This window comes from Pinus tabuliformis, chromosome 4_1, assembly GCF_031772625.1.
Source record: "Pinus tabuliformis cultivar Carrire ecotype Pingquan chromosome 4_1, CPIR1, whole genome shotgun sequence".
NCBI classification, from domain to species: domain Eukaryota; kingdom Viridiplantae; phylum Streptophyta; class Pinopsida; order Pinales; family Pinaceae; genus Pinus; species Pinus tabuliformis.
The window spans coordinates 701150548-701157154 of NC_142303.1; the positions used below are offsets into that span (position 1 = coordinate 701150548).

At 37.6% G+C, this 6607-nt stretch overlaps 1 pseudogene; it reads right to left on the bottom strand.

Moving 5' to 3' along the window:
• Positions 1 to 1512: 1512 nt before the first annotated feature.
• On the bottom strand, positions 1513 to 3145 carry LOC149178076 (C-type lectin receptor-like tyrosine-protein kinase At1g52310 pseudogene; annotated as a pseudogene).
• Positions 3146 to 6607: the final 3462 nt, after the last annotated feature.

The following is a 6607-nucleotide window of genomic DNA, read 5'->3' on the forward strand; positions in this document are numbered from 1 at the left end:
TTCGAAAAACGCAACACAATCATTCTTGGATACTTTGGCATACAATCATTAATTTCCCTTAAGGTGCGTGCTCAATTTTGGGTTTACAAACTATGTCGAGGAAATTTTGCGATGAGTGGTTTCTGCGATTCTCATTGTAGTATCGAGGATTGTGATGTCAAGAAGTGTCATCGCAGGAATTGATAGTCTCATTCATCGCAGATCGCAAATCGCAGGATCGCAGATCGCAAGATCGCGTTTTATCATTCAATCATTGTGTGCTGCTTATGCGATGTTGCGATATGCGACGTCGCATATTGGCCGTCTGCGATTCCTTAAGTTTCTCATTTGAGGGCGCTTTCAATATATGCGATGCGATGAATTTCGCGTCGCTTCTTCGTAGCTTATTTACACGCATAGGAAATGCTTCACTCTCTCTTCACGATGCGATATAGCTTTAGGGAGTAAAAATACAAAAATTTTGATAAAAATATTTTTTGGATTTTTTGTTAAGGGTCCCCCTTTGCTTGGTGTTATTGCTAATACCAAATAAAGAAGGGGGTTGTTGGTGACCACAACACAGTCATAATAGTCAGTAGTTCTAGGAGTTCAAGAGTTTGAAGCTGCAAGAGCCTTCTTTGCACCCATAAGGCCAAATCTAAGTAAGGAGATTCTTGTCACCCAAAGAGAGAGAGGCTTGTTCCTCATCCCAACAAGCTTTGCAAGACTTGTGTAGCTGATTACCCAGCCAAAGGAGGATTTGACGTCAGAACAATGTTTGTATTCTTCTTTGTTATTCATTAATAATAGATGACTATCATTATGGTTCCACTCTCATTGTCTCATGTTTGATGTTGAGTTATATCTTTTCTGACTGATATATAATTGCATCTACTAGATTTTACACTTGTTTTCGTGTTGTTCTTTATGCGTGCAGGTATCCTATCACGGAGATCGTGTGGATCGTGACCGGCCAAGGCAGAGGAACGAAGGCGACATCTCTTCGACGAACACTAGTGTTGGAATCCAAGTAGGTTCTCACCATCTACTTTGTATTTGCAGTTAGGAACTTGCGTGGTAGCATTGTGTGATTGTTGCTAGACCCGGTCTGGGCTAGTAGGGATCGTCTCTATCCGCAGAGAGGATTTACCTCCACAACAATCACACCTATCGAAGAAATGCATAAACGATTTAATAAATCCAGCTCTAGATGATTAGATATTGTGATTATAGCAATTCAAAAATGATCCAGTGTCAACTAAGATTTCATGTGAAATCATAGGCATTGAACCCTGTAGTTGAAAGGAAATTGGCGTCACTCTGAGAGCATCATTCAATTGAGGTCAGAGATCAACGTTTTTTAGCTAAGCAAAAAATAATAGGAAGAGTAGTGTGTTGGAGGAGAATAAGAATGCAAGAATGGGGCCGATGAAATTGATGAAACCTGGGAAGTGTGTCAAGAGAAAATATTACAATGATTGAGAATTACTTCCAAGGGGGTTATAACTTGTAGTCGTGTTTCAACTTGTTAAGTCAAAAATTCCACACACAAATCATAGAGTCAAGGGTGATGAGTATCATTGTGAAATGTGTTGGTGAATTGTGACTGAGGCAAGTCACATTTCCCATTATGAATTCCACATAATTTGATTTGTTCATGTTGATTTGGTGGTCATCAATTTTAGTTGTGATTTCATTTTGGTAAATAAATTCAGGAGCAAGATATCCATGAGTGAAAACCATTGTTTTCCTCTCATGTATGTCGTCCCATGGTACAAACATGGACAGGCCCACACCTAGTATGTGTGCCCCAAAATCTTCATCTAAGAGGAAATTGTTGGCCTGAATATCTATGTGCTCTACATGATGTTTTACTTTTCATGTAGAAACACAATACCTTGGGAAAGTGTAGTCGCAATTCATATTCTCATCCTCCAATCCAAACTCCTACCTCCTTTCGGAAGATGATGTAACCATCCATCCAAAGGACCATTGGTTACAAGTTCATAAATAATATCACTAACCATGTCCATATTAAAATGCTTTAACAACCACAATATTGGGATGATTAAGCCATGTGACCCTTCTAACTTCATAATAGAACCTTTCTTACCCTCGAAACTATATTTTTGTAGCTTCTTAATAGCTACTAGGGAACCGTCTGGCAGGACACTCCTATATGTTCCTCCCTTCTTTGTATCTCTTAGGAGGTGATTTTATTCACTGAAATTTTTAGTGGTAATTCTCAATTCATCATTACGTTACACCCTCCATGAAGGAGGAACAAGAGCAACAAAAGAAGGGTTGGATATTTTCCTAGATCTCTTGTGCCTTTTTCTTTGCCTATATGCTAGAAACCAAATGACCACAACAAGTGTAGTAGAAAGGATCATTCCACTTACAACCACAACGATTACAATTTACTCGTTATGACAAGGTCCATGATCGCATTTACTTTATTCTCTTAGCATGCATACAAAGTCATGGGAGTTATTGCATCTATCCCCCACTAGAGCAACTTGCCCAATGGTCACTAAAGTGAAAAAGTCAGTGAAATTTGTGTTGAGGCATGAAGAATTTGAAAATTTGAGAGGAGATGGTACCCTAAGGAAAACATATTTCTTCCAAAGGGTTCAATGATCACTCCATTCCCGAATAAAGCCTTTCTAAGAGTTAAGACCATGCCCTCTAGCCCAACACCCATTTTCTACAAAATTCTTGTACATATTTTAGCTATTGCACATATGTTAATGCAATGAGATGATTATCGTGGCTCCATAGACTGCCTCTAAATTGTCCCATGAACACGCATTTGAGATGATAAGGAAACACTTTTTTCCTACTTGGTGGGTTGTTCCATCCTGTTGGGAAAAGTCCCTTTTTGAATAGTAAGTTTTGCCCTATAATATTCCAATGATATTTCTAGGTCCAATTATGTTTCACAGTTTTTAATTCAAGCAAATATTGCATTCTCCGAGTCATTATTTATTATCACATTGTCACTAAAGTTTTCATTTACGACCCGTGACTTAGAAGGATAGGAAAGCTAGTGATCACAGGTCGCATTTTTAGGTTGCAATCTGAGAGCGCATAAGTGTGACTTGCAAGTAGGAATGCGACTAGAAACTTCAATTAACTCAAGAGAAAGGTTTGTTTCTAATGGCATAATATTCACTAGTAAAAAAGACATCATATTTCTTGGTCCATCTTGGATGTAGGTGATGGTGTCCCATTCAAAAGTAGTTTTTCACCAGAAAATTGTTGAAGCTAGTGATCCTCATCACAAATTACTCTTATTTATTGTTAGAAAGAGGTAATATTATGGAGGTTGTGTCACCTAGGGAAGACTATTACAACAATTTGATGATTTTCTAGATGACATAGAGAATGAAAGAAATCAATTGCATTCCATGTATGGATAGAAGACTTCCTCAAGAAAGGCACTCCTCATTATGAGTGAAAGGGTGCACAAAAATAGGGCTTGGTTTAGTTTCTACTTCCACAAGTGTCGCCTTCCTAACATGAGTACTTTATGAGAATGAATATCTATAAACTTTCTCTCGCCAAAAAAGTAATATAAATAAAGAATTCATGGAGAATTACATTAGGGATGGATAAAAGTGGCTAGGGTTTTGGGGCAGTAAAACTTGGAATCTTAATGGCTCCCTCTCTATTTATTGAAACCACTTTGAAATTGAGTTTTGTATGCATTCCAAGGGAATGTTTAGAAGTCCATAATCTTAAATGATAAAATTTTAAATTCAAAATGGACTGCAAGCATGAGATTGAAAATGAGATGTTGCCAAATTGTATGAGGCACTTTCAGTTGATTTTGCAGCTTCAAGTGACATGGATATTTTAATTAATTTTTTTGAATATGTGATCAAACCCTCACTCAAACCCTAATGAAATCATAATAAAACAATCCAACATGAACCTAGAAATAGAAATACCACGCACATCATGAGAGGATTAGCTCCCTACCATAGGAGCCCTGAAAAGTAGAGGGGGCGCCCAAAATTTGGTGTTAGGCCAAAAGTTTGGGTGGGTGTTGTGATGAACCTCATCAATGGGTAACTATATGGACCTTAATTCACCTCCTAGCTTAGTCAGATCAACTCTTCTCACAATTTATTACATGTTTTGATTATATTTTGTTTAATGAGATGAGTCAAAGTGAGATATTATGCCTAGTGGACTAATGTGCATTGAATGCGGGTTTGTGAGAGAAAATCAGGGAATTTTGGCAAGATTAAAGGTTGAAACTTGAATGGGACAAGGAATAGAGATTTTAGGAGCTAAATCCTCCTCATTTACTCCTCCCTAATTTGATTATTCCTCCATCAATCACACTAGCTCGGAGTACAAGCAGCCAAGTCATGAAGATCAATAGGCAGCTGAGCAAGTGATAGTCAAAGAGTTAGTTCATCTCGAGTTTGGGAGCAGAGCCTTCCTGGATTTAAGTAATTCGTTGGAGACTTTAGTTGTATAAATAAAGAGGCCCAGAGCCTCATTAGGATTCAAATTTTTGCTGTAAAAACACTAGTTATTTTAGCTCCAGACTTGTGGAAGACATTGCTATGTAATTTTCTGTTTTGATAATGAGAATGAGCTTCTTCTTGATCCAACATTGAGTTAACTCAGAGGGCTGAATCTCTTGGTTTAGGGCCCAACCTTAGCAGAAAATTCTCCTCATCTTATCTCTGTATGCTTAGGTTAATTTCATAGATTCATGGTTAAATTGTCCTTAGAAGTATTTCATTGCAAGTAGTGTAGATTTGATTAGTTTGTTTATTAGTTTGCTTCCATTTGTGCTTTACCTTAGGAATAGGTTAGAGGGGATAAAAGGAGCATCAAAAATTTGTTAGTAGGTGTCTTTGCCTCACCTCTTCCTCCAGGGATCATGATTTGAGGAGAGGACCCACATGCAGCCCCAAAACGACAAAATTCTACTTTCTCATAGAATTTAGAGTTTACTGTACTTGAACCAGCATTTGATCAATTTGAAAGTGTAAGATTTAATTATAATTTCTTCCATATTCAGTCTTACAGTAGATCTCATCAATGATTTCATCTTATTCTGTAAATTTTCCTCATGCATGAAGTAGACAGCTAGATCATTAAACTCTATTTTTCTAGCTTATTGAAATTCTTTTTGTTTACATGATTTTTGGGAAAATATCAATGTTTGATGCAGTGCAGGTGTTTCAAAAGCAAAGAGAGATCTCATAGTCAGCAACCTCCTCCCAAATTCATCCATCCATGATCATTCCTCACTTTCACTAAGACCCTCACCAATTTCATCATTTTTCAAGGAAACTTCTCCAAGCATGTTGAGCAAATCCAACCATCTCCCAACCTTGGTTTTGAGTTTTGAGTGATCCTAGGCATTTTCTCACTCCATTCCATCCACCAACCACCTTCCCTAAGCCTTCCATCACCTTCAGCACCCATCTTTTGGCACTTGGCTATATCCTGTAGAAATACAGGGAATCCTGTAGGTTTTCCTATAGTGGTCTGTTTTGAGGCCGAATTGAGGGAAAACGTATAGAAAGCCACACAAGGTCACCTAAGGGTCTCCCAAACCTTTGAACCATCCACCAACATCCCTAAGCCACCTGCCACATTACCAAAAGAGATTAGCTTTCACACTTCTCCATAAAAATGAAAAAAGACAAAAAGAAAAAACAGATTTGTTGTAGCCATTTACATGCACAGTAGTAGAATGTTGATGCTTTGAATTTACATGCTTAAAATAGTTGAATTTCATACATGTTAGTATAACATTATTTATGAAACATAGTATCTTATCAGTTAGGTAGGAAATGGTGTTTTTTAGCTTTGGATTTCAGTCTTTTTCCTTACTGCAATAGACTGACTTTCTCTTAGAGTAGATTTCTCTATCCCTCATCAGTAATCAAGATTCTTTTGAATCCATAGAAGTCTGGCTTGACAAACCCTAGTGGTCTCTCACTCGCTGAAAAGTGACAAAATGCAGAACCATCACTTTTACTTGTGTATACAACGCTGTCACCTCCAAGTTTGTACGAACCCCGGGTTGATAAAGTAAAGTTGGTAGCCCCAAGAGTTGTAGCATTCTTGCTGCAATACTGGTGCTCATCACTTTTTGGTGCTATTGCCGGGGAGGTGTCTGAGTAAAATGTGATTACTACTTTCTTTCTTCCATTTCTTGTTTTTGATATTCTGCTAGTAGTTTCATTTCTACAAGAGTAATTTAGTTGCATTTTTTTCCATTCTGCATTCTTTGCTTTCCTTTCCATCCTATAGTAAGATTTCATTGAATTAGTTAGTTTTCATTCAGTCTGCAATTTCAATTCTGCAATCACTCTCAATGTTTGAAAAAAAACTCAAAACAAAACAAAAACATTTTTTTAATGCCTCGCAGGAATAGGGATAACTTAGGGAAATTTTTTCCAAATACCCCCACTGCTTCAAACAGCCAACCTTCCCTCTTCTTCGGTGGCTATGAAGTGGAGGAACCATTAGGTGAGCAACTTGAAATATTTGAAGAACCTACAAGGGAAGAAGAAGAAGAACCGATTCCTACTGATCCAATGGCTGAAAATAGAAATGACAGAGGAAATAGAGAAAGAGTTGAGGGTGCCTT